Raw genomic sequence first — 18,230 nt, forward strand, 5'->3', positions numbered from 1 at the left:
GCTTGGCTGGGATTATGGTGTTGAAGGCAGAGCTGTAGTCAATAAATAGGAGTCTGATGTAAGAGTCTTTGTTGTCGAGATGCTCTAGGGATGAGTGTAGGGCCAGGGAAATGGGGCCTGCTGTGGACCGGTTGCGGCGGTATGCAAATTGCAGTGGATCAAGCCGTTCTGGGAATATGGAGGTGATGCGGTTCATGGCCAACCTCTCGAAGCGCTTCATTACGATTGAAATCAGGGCCACCAGACGTCAACATTGAGGCACGTTGCCTGGTTCTTCTTTGGATCCGGTATGATGGTGGTCTTCTTGAAGCAGGTGGGGACCTCGGAGTGGGGTAGGAACAGGTTCAAGATGTCCGCAAACACCTCTGCCAGCTGGTCCGCACGGACTCTGAGTGCACGACCAGGGATCCCATCCGGGCCTGTGGCCTTCCGAGGGTTCACTTTCAGGAAGGCCGATCTGACTTTGGAAGCTGTGATGGTGTGTATGGGTGAGTTATGGACGGCTGGGGCACTCGACAGCGAATTATTGGTTTCCTGCTTGAACCGAGCATAGAATGCATTGAGTTCATCGGGGACAAGTGCGCTGCTGCCGGAGATGCTGCTCGGCTTCGCTTTGTAGCCCGTTATGTTGTTTAATCCTTGCCACAACCGCCAAGAGTCTGTCTGTGACTTTAGCTTGGTTTGATATTCTCTCTTGGTATCTCTGATGGCTCTGCGGAGGTCGTACCTGGATTTCTTGTATAGGTCAGAGTCATCTGACTTGAACGCCTCAGACCTGTCCTTCAGTAGGGAGTCAATCTCGCGATTGAGCCATGGAGTGCGCTTCTATGATCCTGCGCAAATGCGGCGAGTCGTAAAGGCTGCCGTGAAACTGGCCGTGTTTCACGGCAGCCTCCGCGCCCCCTCCCGGGACCCGATTCTCCCCCCCCCGGGCGGGGCTAGCAGCGGGGCCCCGTGAAGCACGGCATCGCGGCCTTAGCGACTGTCGCTAAGTCCGCGCGCCAAGCGTCACGCCGGCTGACACGCACGATGATGTCAGCCGCGCATGCGCGGATTGGATGGCTCCAACACGCGCATGCGCGGGGCCGTCATCTCCCTCGGCCGCCCCGCGGACTGATCCTGCGGGGCGGCGGAGGGAGAAAGTGTGCGTCCGTTATGGACGCACTGCCCGCGATCGGTGCCCACCGATCGCGGGCCCATGCCCCCCTTGGCACGGCCGTGGTACTGCCGTGCCAATTGCGGCCGTTTTTACAACGGCAGCAAGCAGGTGTGTTTGCTGCCGTAAAAACGGCCGTAAAGGCCTGGGAACTCGGCCCATCGGCCTGGGGAGAATCGCTGTTCGCCGTAAAAAACGGGCTGGTAACAATGGTGCCGATGCTCTGCTGAGAATCGCGTTCCGCCGTCGGGGCGGAGTGGCGCGATTCGTGCCGGTCACGGGGATTCTACGGCCCGGCCCCAGGCTGAGAGAATCCCGCCCATGGTTTCCGGTTGGGGAACGTACGTACTGCTTTGTTCGGCATGCAGTCGTCCACACATTTGCTGATGAAGTCTGTGACAGAGGTGGCATACTCATTTAAGTTGGTCGCTGTGTTCTTAAATATGGACCAATCCACTGTCTCTAAGTAGTCACATAGGTGCTCTTCTGTTTCCTCGGACCAGCAGTGCACAATCTTCTTAGCTGGATTCTCCCGCTTGAGTTTCTGCTTGTATGCCGGGAGAAGGAGCACCATCTTATGATCTGATTACCCAAAGTGCGGTCGGGGGATGGAATGGTAGGCACCCTTGGTTTTTGAGTAGCAGTGGTCAAGAGTGTTGTCGCCCCTGTTGGGACAGGAGATGTGCTGGTGGAATTGTGGCAGTACTCTCTTGAGGTTGGCCTTGTTGAAGTCTCCGGATACGATGAACAAGGCCTCTGGATGTTCTGTTTCGTAGTTGTTTATAACAGTTCGGCCAGCGCCTTCCTCACTTCTGCTTGTGGTGGGATGTAGACCGCTGTGATAATGGCTGAAGTGAACTCACATGGAAGATAGTATGAGCGACACTTCACGGTCAGAATACTTCATGGCATTCCAGGTCCAGGGAGCAGTAGGTCGCCAGGGTCGCTGCATCCAAGCACCAGGAGAAGTTGATGAGGAGGCAAACCCCTCCACCCTTTGCTTTGCCTGATGACGCGGTGCGGTCTGCCCAATGAATTGAGAAAACTTCAGGTTGTGTGGCACAGTCCGGTGAGGCAGGGGTGAGCCATGTCTCTGTGAAACAGAGCACACAGCAGTCTCTTACTTCCCTCTGAGAGGTAAGTTTAGCGTTAAGTTCATCCAGCTTGTTTTTGTTCGCATGGACATTTGCCAGGGGTATGCCGGGGAGAGGGGTCTTGAAACCACATTGCTTCAGTCTCACCTGCAGACCGCTGCAGTTCCCTCGCTTCCTCTGTCGGCGGTTGCGGCTGGATGGTCCTGGGATCTGTTGGGAGAAGTCTGATCTTGTGGTAGGTAGGTGGTTGCGTCTGGCAGGGTTCAGGGTGCTGGCAGGGGCCAGGGTGCTGGTTACGTTTCTGGCAGATTCCCAGGTTGAGGTAGAGGGGTTGCTGAAGGGGGGGCATTTTTGCTATCCGGTCGGATCCCAGTGTTCTGCGGGCACGGGAATACCATGCAGCACGTTCCGGTCTGCGCGCGGGGTCTCCGCCATTTCATAGGGCCTGGGTCGTGGGCAGGGGCATCCTGAGGCAGGTTGGATTGGGTCTCGTGGTCTGTTCCCTCCCTGGGCACCCCTGGGGTCAGGTCTTGGAGTAGGCCCGGTCGGGCCTCCACATGGATTTTTCTTTCTTCTATCACCAGGTAGGTCGGGTCGCTGGGCGGGCCTCTCGGGGTCGAATGGGGCCAGATCTCATCATCGGGGGTCGGGTTGGGAGCTCTGGGGTCCGGGTCGGATCCAAATCGAGGTTGGGGCTTCACTCCCGTTTGGCCCGATCCGCTTCTAGGTCATGGAGGTCAGTTTGGGTCGGGTCAAAAGCCTCCACAGGCCTCGGAGGATGTTCAAGCCTGCAAGAAAAGATAAAAGAAAGATGTTAGTAAGAATGTTAGTCTTAGAGTTAAATTTTTAAAGATTAGAACGATTGTAAGATAAGTAAAATGTGGGCAGCACGGTGGCACAGTGGTTAGCATTGCTGCCTACGGCGCTGAGGACCCGGGTTCGAATCCCGGCCCTGGGTCACTGTCCGTGTGGAGTTTGCACATTCTCCCCATGTCTGTGTGGGTTTCACCCCCACAACCCAAAGATGTGCAGGATAGGTAGATTGGCCACTCTAAATTGCCCCTTAATTGGAAAAAATAATTGGGTACTCTAAATTTAAAAACAAAAAGATAAGTAAAATGTGGATCAGTTAGGTGTGGTAGTCACCACTGTTCTATATATGGGTTTTACGATAAGGCCCCTGTACTACAGGTATGGGGGTAGATCCCTGCCTGCTGGCTCCGCCCAGTAGGCGGAGTATAAATGTGTGTGCTCTCCGAACAGCAGCCATTTCGTCAGCTGCTGTAGGAGGTCACACATCTCTGTGTAATAAAGCCTCGATTACTCTCTACTCTCGTCTCATCATAATTGATAGTGCATCATTAGGGAGAGCTCGCAGAGATTCGCCTCACCCCGGCTCCATCTTGTGCGGGGACCAGATGATTGGAAGACCTAAACCCTAAATGTAGCACTGAACCAGAGTGAGTTACTCTACATGAGGGTTTTCAAAGGCGAGAAATATATTAGTTATAAGAGAAAATAATTGGAGAAAATGGATCCCTGTCAGTGGTGGTCTGAATTTTTTTTATTTATCTAGAATAGATAATCTGCATTTTGATCATGAAAACAGAAAATGTTGGAAACGTGTGCATGTCTGTCAACATTTTTGGTCCAGCTCTTATATTGCAAAATTTGCCACCCGTTTATTAAGGCCCAAATGGCACAGACCATGGATATCTCCACAGATAAAAAAGACCATGGAATATCTGAAACAAAGTACTCAATAATGTCTGTGATGACCTGGGTTGTTTTAGCCTAGTCACTTCTGTTGTGGGGAATAGAGCTGAATTCAAGAGGGCAATGTAACTGTGGTAACAAGGTCATTGGATAAGATTAAGAAGAGCTAATTTCTCACCAGAAGGTTCAACTGCTTGAATTAGATGAAGATAGGTGGGAGGATTATAAATGTCAGTATGAATCATTTGGCCAAAAAAGCCTGTCTTTGTCCCATAGACTTGATGTAGCTCAATGCATCATTGCTCTCCAGCCATCTGTTTTTCCTTGAACATGGGTCTAACCAGTCCCCGGTGGGAATGAGGATCCCACTGAGTATTTCCAATCCTATGATGCCTCTGGGACCAGAGCATGATGAGTTCAAACAATGTTCTGCTCAACATGGGATTGTAAGATATATATTGTGTAGGGGGGCACAGGCCATGAACATCTCCACAGATAAAGAGGACCAGGAATATCTGAAAAGAAGTACTCAATAGCGTCTGTGTTGACTTGACGTATTCCAGTCTACTCGCTCCTGTAATGGGAAATAGAATTGAATTCAAGACAGCAATGTAACCCTGGTAAACAAGATCATTGGACGTGATTAAGAGCTACTTCATTACACCAGGTTAAAGTTTCTTATTCTGCTATTGATTGTACATATATCATTTCACTATGCATTAATGGTAATGCTGTTACAAATATGAATGTTGTAAGATTGTCACATTTTGGGATTATCTCTCTAATTTAGAGTAAAATGGAGAAATGAAGGGTGTCGTATGACCAGTTGTAAACACTGCCCCATAACAAGCTTGGGTGTCTTGGTTGTTAAAGGGGGCCTTGTTGTTTGACTGGGAAGGTAGTGTGAGATATTCACATCTGTAAATAATTACCTGAGCAGTTGTGCTGATGGTATAGACAGTTACTCTCCAAATCACAGAACATAGAACATACAGTGCAGAAGGAAGCCATTCGGCCCATCGAGTCTGCACCGACCCACTTAAAGCCTCATTTCCACCCTATCCCCGTAACCCAACAGCCCCTCTTAACCTTTTTTGGTCATAAGGGCAATTTAGCATGGCCAGTCCACCTAACCTGCAGGTCTTTGGACTGTGGGAGGAGACCGGAGCACCCGGAGGAAACCCACGCAGACACAGGGAGAACGTGCAGACTCCGCACAGTGACCCAGCAGGGAATCAAACCTGGGACCCTGGCACAGTGAAGCCACAGTGCTAATCACTTGTGCTACCGTGCTGCCCAGGGAGCTGCTAAAAATGTCAGGGGGAAAAACAAATCACAGGGAGGTGCTAAAAATGTCAGGTTTTATAAATTATTATATTTTAAACTGTCTATTTAATTTCAAGATAAAATGAAGTAAGAGGTCTAGGGAATAACTAATTAACACCTCTACTGAGATATAAGGCCTATATGATTTACATTGTCATGGAGATGGGCTTTGAGAGGGGAATAGTCCATAGAAAATCATTGTAGCATGAGGTTACAGTGGGCTGGATTAGCTGTTTCCGTGGCTAAGTGCCGGCGCCAGCGGAGCACGTGTGGTCTTTTACAACCAAAAAATTGACACACAGCCATCACCAATTCCAGGACCGGTGAAGGGCTAGCATCAGCGACAACTGAAAACCCCACCGCCCGCGCTAAAAATGGCCGGAGAATGCCTGGCTGCTGGGCCGTGCACGCGCATGGCTGACAACCTGCACCGGTAGTGCAGTACAACATGACACCGGCCGCGTGCGACCCCAACCCTCCAACTGTGACACCACAGCCTAACCCCTGGCCACCACCCACCAGTCTCCCCAGCCCTTGCAGAAGCCCCCACGGCCAGTGGCATGTATCCTGGCCGAGTGTGGCAGCACTGGATACAGTACGCAGCCATCAGGGGCAGCACGGTAGCATGGTGGTTAGCATAAATGCTTCACAGCTCCAGGGTCCCAAGTTCGATTCCCGGCTGGGTCACTGTCTGTGTGGAGTCTGCACGTCCTCCCCGTGTGTGCGTGGGTTTCCTCCGGGTGCTCCAGTTTCCTCCCACAGGCCAAAGATGTGCGGGTTAGGTGGATTGGCCATGCTAAATTGCCCGTAGTGTCCTAAAATAAAAGTAAGGTTAAGGGGGGAGGGGTTGTTGGGTTACGGGTATAGGGTGGATACGTGGGTTTGAGTAGGGTGATCATGGCTCGGCACAACATCGAGGGCCGAAGGGCCTGTTCTGTGCTGTACTGTTCTATGTTCTATGTTCTATCATGCAGGGTTCTCACAAGATTAGGACCACACGTGTCCCGCGCTGACGGGAACTCAGCCCATTGGTGGTGGAGCATTGTGGGTGGACCGGCCGATGATGCAGAAATGGCACGCTGTGTGCATCACGATCACGGCAGTTTGGAGGGTGCACAGCACAGTGGCCTAGCGTCAAATCGGCGCCGGCCCCAAATTTGTCGCAAAAATCCATTCTCCGCCCAATCACCTAACACTATTTTGGTTTCAGGCTATGGAGAGTCTAGCCCAATGTTTTTCTTAAGATGTTCCTGGAACCTCACAATAAAGTCATTCTGTCAGAATCTGGGAGAGGAAGAAAAGGGATAGATGCAACCAGTCTCTATGGCTCACTATGCAAATGTGGGTGGGAACTCACACTCAGCTTGAAGAGGGTTGAGGAGTTAAATTAGAATTGTTTAGCTTTGTCTAGAGAGAGGCACCTCCAAGGTAACCCTCATTATGACTGTCAATTTGAATATTGGAAGTTATCCAGCTCAAAACGAGAAAACAGAAAAATGCCACTAAGAGATGAAAACAGATTTAGACTGGAAAATAAAGTGTCCACTTAAGAAACACAGTGAAGTACAATGGAGGAGGTTGATTTTCAGATGTTTTAAAAGTTAAATGGTGGCTCTTTTCGGGATTTTTGAGTACAAGTTGTTCACTATAGTGTTTAGACTTACTGCTTTTAATTTATTTATTACAGTAAATGTCTTACAACTCAAAATATTGTTGTGTGATCTTCTCAGCCAGTCACTGGAATTCAGATTTATTTTAAAAGTTATCTTTTTCATGGGTATCATAGCAATATGCATTGAATGTCATGATTACAGGTATATAAAAAATGGTTCTCATCCTGAACTACTTACCTTTTAATTCTACTCACTTCCTCTATATAAAAGGTGGGAACCCACAATTGTAACTGCAATACTTGATCTTTGGAGGGTATATGGAACATTATATTTGTTCCATTCAGTCAGGCTCAATATCAGGCCAGTTCCCCCATTCTCTTCGTCACCGTCTTGGTGTCAATGTCTGCTGTCATAGAATTTCATTGGCGATACACTTCTAACTACTTTCCATACCTCACTTTTCAATGATGCACCTGTTACTTTTCCCTTCCTTTTGCTGGACTTCTCACTTTCCAGACAATAGATTAGTATCCCATCTGTTGTACCTAGCCCCTTTAAGGGAAGTTCTCTGAGGGAGGGGTCATGTGACCCACCAGTCTGATCGACGATGGGAATTGGAAATTCACTGCGACGTGTTAGGACTAGTCCCAGCAGTTGGACCCTGGAGCTGAGTATGGAAAGACCATTCTGTAAATAGAATCATAGAATCCCAACAGTGCACAAGGAGCCCATTTGGCCCATCGAGTCTGCACCAACCCATTGAAGGAGCATCCTACCTAGGCCCACTTCCCCACAATCTTACCTGACCTTTGGACACTAATGGGCAATTTATCATGGCCAGCCCGTCTGACCTGCACATCTTTGGACTGTGGGAGGAAGCCGGATCACCCGATGGAAATCCACACAGACACGAGGAGAACGTGCAAACACCACACAGTCACCCAAGGCCAGAATTGAACCTGGGTCCCTGACATTGTGAGGCTCCAGTGCCAACCACTGTGCCACTCCTCAACTCAAATAGTTGTTTATAGTTGGAATAAATCAGTGTTCATATAAGTTAACTGGTGAAGCCAATTCTTGAAGTTGTTCCATTGGTAATAAGGTAAAGACGAGCGACTCTGATAGCAAAGATTCGTAGAAAACATCCAATTGCAAGAGTTGCAGAACAAGTCCAGACAAGTCCAAAAGATGTGCAAGTTAGGCGGATTGGCCATGCTAAGTTGCCCCTTACTGTCCAAAGTCTTCCAGGTTCGGTGGAGTAACAGAGATAGGGTAGGGGAGTGGGCTGAGGTTGGGTGTTCTTTCGGGGGGTCAGGGCAGACTCGATGGGCTGAATGGCCTGCTTCTGCATTGTAGGGATTCTACAAAGGAAGAGAGCAGAAGAATTCCTGTTTTGGAAAACCAGAGCCCTTTGATCCTGGTGCAGAAGATTGTGTACAGTATGCAGAATGCTTAAAATTATTTTTCCGTGCGAATGAAATAGAGGGGAAGGAAAAGCAGAGAGTAATTTTGTTAACAGTGTGTGGAGCATAGACATTCAGTCTCAATCTAAGCTTAATATCCTTGGATGCCCCCCATACTAAAACATTCGCAGGGATCGTAGAGTTAGTCAAAGGGCACCACCACCCCAAGTCTCCAGTAATTTCACAGCTCTACAGGTTTAATTCAACCGGAGACCCACAAGGGAGGGTACTGCAGCCTTCATGGCGAGGCTCAAGCAGATGGCAGAGCATTGCAATTTTGGGACTATGTTAAATTAGATGCTAAGAGATTATTTGGTATGTGGCATTAACGATGAAGCCATAAAACGAAACTTTTGGCACAATTGGAAGTAGACTATAAAAAGGAGCTGAATATTGCTTTGGCCATGGAGTTACAAAGGGTTCCCAGGAGTTACAAAGCACTCTGAGCAGTGTAGCCTACCAGGTAGTGCAAGAAATCGCAAGCAGCAGTGGCACCAGGAGGGAAGGTACTGGTTCAGGCAAGGAAGGCAGCAGGGTAGCATGGTGGTTAGCATAAATGCTTCACAGCTCCAGGGTCCCAGGTTCGATTCCCGGCTGGGTCACTGTCTGTGTGGAGTCTGCACGTCCTCCCCCTGTGTGCGTGGGTTTCCTCCGGGTGCTCCGGTTTCCTCCCACAGTCCAAAGATGTGCGGGTTAGGTGGATTGGCCATGCTAAATTGCCCGTAGTGTGCTAATAAAAGTAAGATTAATGGGAAGGTTGTTGGGTTACGGGTATAGGGTGGATACGTGGGTTTGAGTAGGGTGATCATGGCTCGGCACAACATTGAGGGCCGAAGGGCCTGTTCTGTGCTGTACTGTTCTATGTTCTATGTTCTATGTTCTATGAAATAGATATGGAACTGGAAGCACCAAAAGGTATTGAAGATTAAACCCACAGCCTAAGATGGACCCAGAGTGCGCAAGGTGTTACCGATTTGGGGGAAGCTATTCCCTCAGATTTATACAGATTTCGGGAAGCTGAATGCTTCAGGTGCAGGAAAAGAGAGGGGAAGGAAAAGCAGAGAGTAATTTTGTTAACAGTGTGTGGAGCATAGACATACAGTCTCAATCTAAACTTAATATCCCCAGATATTAAGAAAGGCCCACCCTCTGAGGTTGAAGAACACTGGGACCAGGCTGACGGCATATATGAGGGAGGCTAGAAAGATAATAGCCACACAAACGACCCCAGTGAGCCGTCAACAGAAATCCACTCGGCTGCCTTTAGTCATTGTGACTGGCCAGGGACCGAACTTAATGGGGCGTGACTGGCTCCAGGAGATCAAATGAAATAGGCAAGAGATTTTTCACATCAAAGAAGGGGCCTTGGTAAGATCATCAGAAAGTACCAAGGTGTTTTTCAGGAAGAACTGGGAAAAATAAAAGGAGTCAAGGCAAGAATTCATGCGAATCCTGAAGCCACCCCAAGATTTTTCCGGGCTAGACCTCTGCCTTATGCATTATTGCAGAAGGTCAAGACAAAGTTAAAAAGGCTGGAAGACCGAGGCATCATTTAACCTGTGTGATATAATAATAATCTTCCTTAGTGTCACATGTCGGCTTACATCAATACTGCAATGAAGTTACTGTGAAAATCTCCTCATCGCCACACTCCAGCACCTGTTCAGGTACACTGGGGCAGAATACAGAATGTCCAATTCACCTAAAAAGCACGTCTTTCGGGACTTGTGGGAGGAAACCGGAGCACCCGGAGGAAACAAATGCAGACAGGGGTAGAACATGCAGACTCTGCACAGACAGTGACACAAGCCGGGAATCGAACCCGGGTCCCTGCCGCTGTGAAGCAGCAGCATTAACCACTGTGCTGCCGTGCCACTCATATGCAGAATGGGCAACACCCATTGTGCCAGTAGTGAAACCGGATAAAGCCATTTGCATCTGCGGGGATTACAAGCTGATGGTTAACCAGGCTGTGAAGCTGGATAAGCATCCCATACTTAAAATCGGAGATCTATATGCAAAACTGGTTGGGGGGTGTCAAACATTATCTAAGATAGACATGATTCATGCCTACCTGCAGCTGGAGCCGGATGACGCCTCAAAGGAATATGTGACAGTAAACATTCATAACATGTTGGACAAGTACACATGCGTGCCTTTTGAAGTTTCATCAGCGTGTGCTATATTCGAAAAACCACAGAGAGTTTATTACAAGGCTTACACGGTAGCATTGTGGATAGCACAACTGCTTCACAGCTCCAGAGTCCCAGGTTCGATTCCTGGCTTGGGTCACTGTCTGTGCGGAGTCTGCACGTTCTCCCCGTGTGTGCGTGGGTTTCCTCCGGGTGCTCCGGTTTCCTCCCACAAAATTGCCCTTAGTGTTGGGTGGGGTAACTGGGTTATGGGGATAGGGTGGAAGTGTGGGCCTTGGGTAGGGTGCTCTTTCCAAGAGTCGGTGCAGACTCAATGGGCCGAATGGCCTCCTCCTGCACTGGAAATTCTATGATAAGGTGTTGGATGTACTTAGATGACATATTAGTAATAGCACCTACAGAAGAATACTTGTTGAATTTGGAAGAAGTATTAAGGAGGTTACAGTGAGCAGAAGTGTGCCTCAAAAAAGAGAAGTGCACCTTCCAGGTTAATGAGGGTGAACGCACAGGGATTGCACTCCATGGAGGATGAGGTGAAAGCAATTAAGGAGGCACCAGTCTCTAGGAATACCACTGAACTCAAATCCTTTCTGGGGATGATTAAATATTATGGGCAGTTCCTGTCAACAATGTTGGCTCCATGACATGCATTATTAATGAAACGCCAGAGATCGGCCTGGAATGGCACAAAAAGAGGCATTTAGCCAGGTCAAGCAGTTGTTGCAGTCATCATGTTTACTGGTGTACTTCAACCCTACCAAGAGGATAATCTTAACATGTGATGCATCCCCAGATGGCATTGGAGCTGTTTTGTCCCACGGAATGGCTAATGGATCAGAGAGACCTGTGGGATCTGCATGGAGAACCCTTACAGACGCAGAAGAGAACTATTCACAAAATCGAGTTAGAGGGCCTAGCAATCATCTGTGGCATCAAAATGTTCCACCAATATCTAACTGGAGACATTTCATTTTAGTGACAAACCACAAGCCACTGTTGGGTTTATTCAAGGAAGGTAGGGCAATTGCACCAATAGCTTGGGCCCGGGTACAGTGTTAGACACTGTTTTTGTCGGCTTATAAGTACACCTTTGAACATTACCACGCGACGTAAATAGCCAATGCAGATGCCTGAACGTATTCCTTTTCCAGAGATGGATGCAGCACCCCCATGCTACCAGAAGAGACAAGAATGAGCATGAATTTTCCAGACATTTTGCCAGTGCCGGCTCAACAGATTCACCAGGGTGTTACTTGGGATGGAACATTTAAGTTATGAAGAGAGGATGGATAGGCTTGGGTTGTTTTCAGTGGAGCAGAGAAAACTGAGGAGTGACCTGATCGAGGTGTACAGGATTATGAGGGGCATGGACAAGGTCGATAGGGAGCAACTGTTTCCCTTAATTGGAGGGTCAGTCACGAGTGGACACAAGTTGAATGTGAGGGTCAGGAGGCTTAGGGGGGATTTGAGGAAAAGCTTTTTTACCGAGAGGGTGGTGTCGTGTTATTGACCCTGGGGTAACACGGACTGCAACTGGATACAGTTGTACTGGAAAGCAGACACCAAACTTAGACGTTGGTTCAATACGATTTATTGAACTTCTGTAACAATGCACACAGCTGGCTATGGGTTGACACTCTACTACTCTAAGTGTGCAAACTCTAACCAACTAGACCAGACTAGCTCTGAGCCACGTGCAGAAGGTGCTAACAGATATATACACACTGACTGTCACTACAGTTGTCACCAGTGGAGACGGAGTGCTAATGCCTCGTGTGTTTTATAGTAGACAGCCCCCCTCTATTGTTCTGTCTGGTGATTGGTTGTGTTCTGTCCTGTGTGTTGATTGGCTAACCCGGGTGTCTGTCATTGCCTGTCTTTACCTCATTATGTGCATGAGTGCCTATTATGACAGGTGGTTCCGGTCTGGAATGCACTGCCTGGGAGGGTGATAGAGGCGGGTTGCCTCACATCCTTTAAAAAATACCTGGACGAGCACTTGGCACCACATAACATTCAAGGCTATATGCCAAATGCTGGCAAATGGGATTAGGTAGGTAGGTCCAGTGGTTTTCATGTGCTGCTGCCGACTCGATGGACAAAAAGGTGACTTCTGCATTGTATTTGTTATGAGGTTAAAGTACAGGAGAAGATTTTAAAGAAGCATGTAGGCCACTTGCTTGGGCAAGAGCCGTCCTAAGAGCCAGTGCTACGACTGATCCAATTGTGCCAGCAAGAGGCAGTGTGTGTTGCCTGAGAAGTGAACTGTCAGAGAAGCAAGTAACAGGCCAGAGTGTTATCCCTCAGGAAACAGAGGAAGGTGAAAAGTCAGTACAAGGAATGAGTCCTTGTGAAGTAAGGGCAACAGTAACTACTTTAACAGAAGAACCTCAGTCATTGGAGCTACGTTGATCTACGAGGAAGAAAAAATCACCAGGCAGACTGAGTCATCGATCGACTCGTGTAAAAGTGTCTGTGACTGTTGTTGTTTTAGAAATTGTGTAATTCAATTCTTCCCAAGTGTAAAAAGGGACTTAAAAAGGGAAGGGATGTAGTTTCTCGCCCCTTTAAGGGGCGTTTGCTGAGGGAGGGGTTATGTGACCCGCTACTCCAATCGGGGATGGGATGGGAATTCATTGCGACATGTTGGGACTTGTCTCAGCAGTTGGGCCTAGAGCTGAGTATGGTAAGACTGTTTTAAAGCACTCTGTAACTAGCTGCTTTTGGTTGGAATAAATCATTGTTCTTCTACGTTAACTGGTGGAGCCAGTTCTTGAAGTTATTACACCATCTATTTTGAGATCACCTCCAGCACCTTTTTTTCTATTCTGCCTTCTTCAAAGAATATATCCAGTTTATTTGTTTCCATTATAACTTATTCAATGACTTGATTTTCAGTAACAGATCTACTGAAATATCTTTCTTGCTCAGGCAGGGTTAACCTTCAGATGCATTTAAACAGTATAGGTTGTAGTTTAAAGAGAAGAAGGCAATCAAAGAATCAGCTAGGGCAGCACGGTAGTGCAGTGGTAGCACTGCAATCTCACGACGCTGAGGTCCCAGGTTCGATCCCGGCTCCGGGTCACTGTCCGTGTGGAGTTTGCACATTCTCCCCGTGTTTGCGTGGGTTTCGCCCCCACAACCCAAAAGATGTGCAAGGTGGGTGGATTGAACACGCTAAATTGCTCCTTAAATTGGAAAAAGTGAATTGGATACTCTAGATTTATAAAATAAAAATCGAAGCATCAGCTGGTACTCGAGTTGTTTAAGAGGAAAATTTTGAGTTATGCTAATGGGCAGAATTTTCGCATTTTCTGACACTGTCACAAGGGGTGGAAAAAACGGCACTTCAGCCTCCAACCACAATGGCTTCCTCCATCGTATCATTCGGCTGATAGCCATAAAAGAGTGGGCTCTTACTGAGACCCCCTACCACACTGCAACCGCACCCCCCCCCCCCCCCCCCCCCCCCCCCAAGCAACTTAATTTTTAAAGATTGGGGCTTTTTTTAAAGGCCGCTGCGATACAAAATATAAAACCGGAACATGCTCCCTCCCCCCGCCAATACCACCCCTCCTGAACAATCCCCATCCACCCGAGAAACACCACTGGCCTGCCCAGGCATTTCTCCTTGGCCTTGCCTGGGCACTCACCAGTGCCAGCGGGAGGTGCCAGTGAACCGTGCCAGGGAGCAGCACTTGGGCAGTGCCAGAACAGTGCCAAGAAAGTGCCCTGACATGTCCCACTGTCCCCTGAGCGATGCATTCACCTGAAAACTTCTGGTAGATTCTGCTCGCCAGGTGCATGCATTGAGAGACCTATCATTATTCACGTCAGCGTGCCCTCATGCCAAAGTGAATGGATTATGTAATGGGTGGGGTCTATCAAGCATAAGAGGCCTGTAATCAGATGCAAATTTGTTGTGATCAGGATCCCAGCGTTGAACATTGGGATTTCTGTTATATCACGAGCAGGGGGGGTGGGGCGGGGGAGCAATTGAAACAAGTCTTTAACTCAACACACAATGCGATTTGGGCCTCTTGCTGGAGCTTCCCCTCCTGTTGCCAATCCTGTCCAATAAAAATGGGAGCAGAAAATCCCCCCAATTAATAAAGTGAAGAATGAAGAATTCAAAAATAACGAATAAAAAGGAACAGAATGCCAGAGCAATCTGACACATTCACAAAACTGCCTCAAATACATTTCTTCACTCCCTGCTTCCTGTAGGACTCCATTCCATTCTCCCACATTCTCCATCTCCATTGTATTTGTTCTGATGATACAACCTTCCACACGCTGCTTCTGCCATATCTTCTTTTTGTCAACTGAGGATTGAACCAAAGTGGTTGATAGGGCTCTCAACCATGTCTGATTCATTTTCCGTAATTCTGCCCTCATTCCTTCCCCACCTTCCCAGAACCACGATAGGATTCCCCTTGTTTTATCATTCCACCCCACCAGCTTCCGTATTCAGAGAATCATCCTCCATATCCAACACCTCCAGTGTGATGGCACTAGCAAATGCATCTTTCCCGCCTCTCTCTGTCAGCATTCCAAAAGGACAACCATGTCAACTCCTCTATCACGCCCAACATCTCATCCCCTTCTTGCAGCACCTTCCTATGCAATCACAGGAGGTGTAACACCTGCCCCTTTACCTCTCTCTCCTCAGCGTATGAGTGTGTTCTGCTTGTGGCCTGAAGGGAAATCGCGCCACACAGGCACACATGCGTACGCACAATTGCGCACGCACACACACACAGATACACACCTCCTCTCATACACACCTCCCCACACACACATCTCCTCACACATAAACCTCCTCACACATATACCTCCTCACACAAACACCTCCTCACACAAACACACATACTCACCCTTCATACACACACACACACTTACCCTCTCACACATTAGTGGACCCTGCTCTCACTCATGGCCACTGGCACCCCTACTGCTCTTGCTCCAGGCCTACTCTTACCAAATTCACGGTCTTGCTCCAGGCCCACACTGCCCCCATTCTTGCCTTTTCTCCAACGTACCCCACCGGAAACCATGGCTCAATCGCAAGATTGACTCCCTTATGAAGGACAGGTCTGAAGCGTTTAAGTTAGGCGACCCTGACCTATACAAGAAATCCAGGTACGACCTCTGCAAAACCATCTGGGATGCCATCTGAGAATATCAGACCAAGCTGGATCACAGACTAGCGTTACAAACGCTTGGCGGTTGTGGCAAGGCCTAGACTACATAACGGGTTACAAATCGAAGCCGAGCAGTATCTCCAGCAGTAGCGCACCATTCCCCGATGAACTCAATGCATTCTATGCTCGGTTCAAGCAGGAAACCATCAATCCGTTGTTGAGTGCCCCAGGCGCCCATAACACACCCATACCCATCATCACAGCTTCCAAAGTCAGGCCTTCCTGAAAATGAATCCTCAGAAAGCGACGGGTCCGGACGGGATCCCTGGTTGTGCACTCAGAGCCTGCGCGGACCAGTTGGCAGATGTGTTCGTGGACATCTTTAACCTGTCCTTACTCCACTTGCTTCAGGAAGACCACCAACATACCGGTGCCAAAGAAGAACCAGCCAACATGCCGCAATGACTACCGTCTGGTGGCCCTGACATCAATCATAACGAAATGCTTCGAAAGGTTGTTCATGAAGGGCATCAACTCCATACTCCCAGAATGCCTTGATCCACTGCAATTCGCATGCCGCAACTGGTCCGTAGCAGACGCCATCTTCCTCGCTGTGTACTTAGCCCCCTACTCTACTCCCTGTACACACACGACTGCGTGGCAAAATTTGGTTCCAAGTCCATCTACAAGTTTGCTGACGACACGACCATAGTAGGCTGGATCTCGAATAATGAGTCAAGATACAGGAGGGAGATAGAGAACCTAGTCGAGTGGTGCAATGACAACAATATATATCCCTCAATGCCAGCAAAAGTAAAGTGCTGGTCATTAACTTCAGGAAGCAAAGTACTGTACACACCACTGTCAGCATCAACAGGGTCGAGGTGGAGATGGTTGACGGCTTCAAATTCCTCGGGGTGCACATTACCAAAAATCTGTCCTGGTCCACCCACGTCGACGCTACCACCAAGAAAGCACAACAGCGCCTATACTTACTCAGGAAACGAAGGAAATTTGGCATGTCCACATTCACTCTTATCAACTTTTACAGATGCACCATAGAAAGCACCCTATCTGGCTGCATCACAGCCTGGTATGGCAACTGCTCGGCCCAAGACCGCAAGAAACTTCAGAGAGTCGTGAACAGAAGCTAGTCCATCACACAAACCTCCCTCCCATCCATTGACTCCATCTACACCTCCAGCTGCCTGGGGAAAGTGGGCAGCATAATCAAAATCCCCTCCCACCCGGCTTACTCACTTTTCCAACTTCTTCCATCGGACAGGAGATATAAAAGTCTGGGAACACGCACAAACAGATTCAAAAACAGCTTCTTCCCCGCTGTTACCAGACTCCTAAACGATCCTCTTATGGACTGACCTGATTAATACTTGTATGCTTCCCCCGATGCCAGTGTCTATGTATTTACATTGTGTACCATGTGTTGCCCTATTATGTATTTTCTTTTTACTTTCTTTTCTTTTCATGTACTTAATGATCTGGGTTTTTTTTAATAAACATTTTATTAAGGTATTTTTTGGTTTTATAACAACAAAATAAACAATGTACATGAATCTATAAACATAGTGCAAAATCCGTCTTCCTCCCTTACAGGTCCCACCCTTATTAACCCCCTACTCTAGGCTAAACTAACCCCGCCCCACTTCTGCTGACGATTAATTTTCCGCAAAGAAGTTGACGAACGGCTGCCACCTCCGGGTGAACCCTAATATTGACCCTCTCAAGGCGAACTTGATTTTCTCCAAACAGAGAAAGCTAGCCATGTCCAATAGCCAGCTCTTCGGGGGCTTTGAGTCCTTCCAAGCTAATGATATCTGTCTCCGGGTTACCACGGAAGCAAAGGCCAGAACATCTGCCTCTTTTTCCTCCTGGATTCCCGGATCTTCTGACACACCGAAAATCGCCACCTCTGGACTCAGTACCCTTGTTTTTAACACCGTTGACATGGCATCTGCAAACCCCTGCCAGAATCCCCTAAGCTTCGGGCATGTCCAGAACATGTGAACATGGTTTGCTGGCCCTCCCGCACACTTTGCACACCTATCGTCTACACTAAAGAACCTGCTCATCCGGGTCACTGTCATGTGAGCCCGGTGAAAGACCTTGAATTGTATCAGGCTGAGCCTGGCATCTGTTGTGGACGCGTTGACTCTACTCAACGCCTCCGCCCAGAGACCATCCTCTATCTCTACTCCCAGCTCCTCTTCCCACTTGTGCTTCAGCTCCTCAGTCTGCATCTCCTCTGACCCCATAAGTTCCTTGTAAATGTCAGAGACCCTCCTTTCTCCCACCCACCCTCTGGAAACTACCCTGCCCTTGGTGATCGGAGCAGGAAGGTTGAAACCTGCCTATGTAGGAAGTCCCGCACCTGCAGGTACCTGAATTTGTTTCCCCTCGCCAATCCAAATTTCTCCTCCAGCTCCCTCAAGCTAGGAAACCTCCCCTCTATAAACATATATCCCCATCCTCTCAATCCCTGCTCTCTGCCATCTCCGAAACCGCCCCCCCCCCCCAACCCCGTCCATCATTCCCGGGAAAAATTGG

Source organism: Scyliorhinus canicula, chromosome 7, assembly GCF_902713615.1.
Source record: "Scyliorhinus canicula chromosome 7, sScyCan1.1, whole genome shotgun sequence".
NCBI classification, from domain to species: domain Eukaryota; kingdom Metazoa; phylum Chordata; class Chondrichthyes; order Carcharhiniformes; family Scyliorhinidae; genus Scyliorhinus; species Scyliorhinus canicula.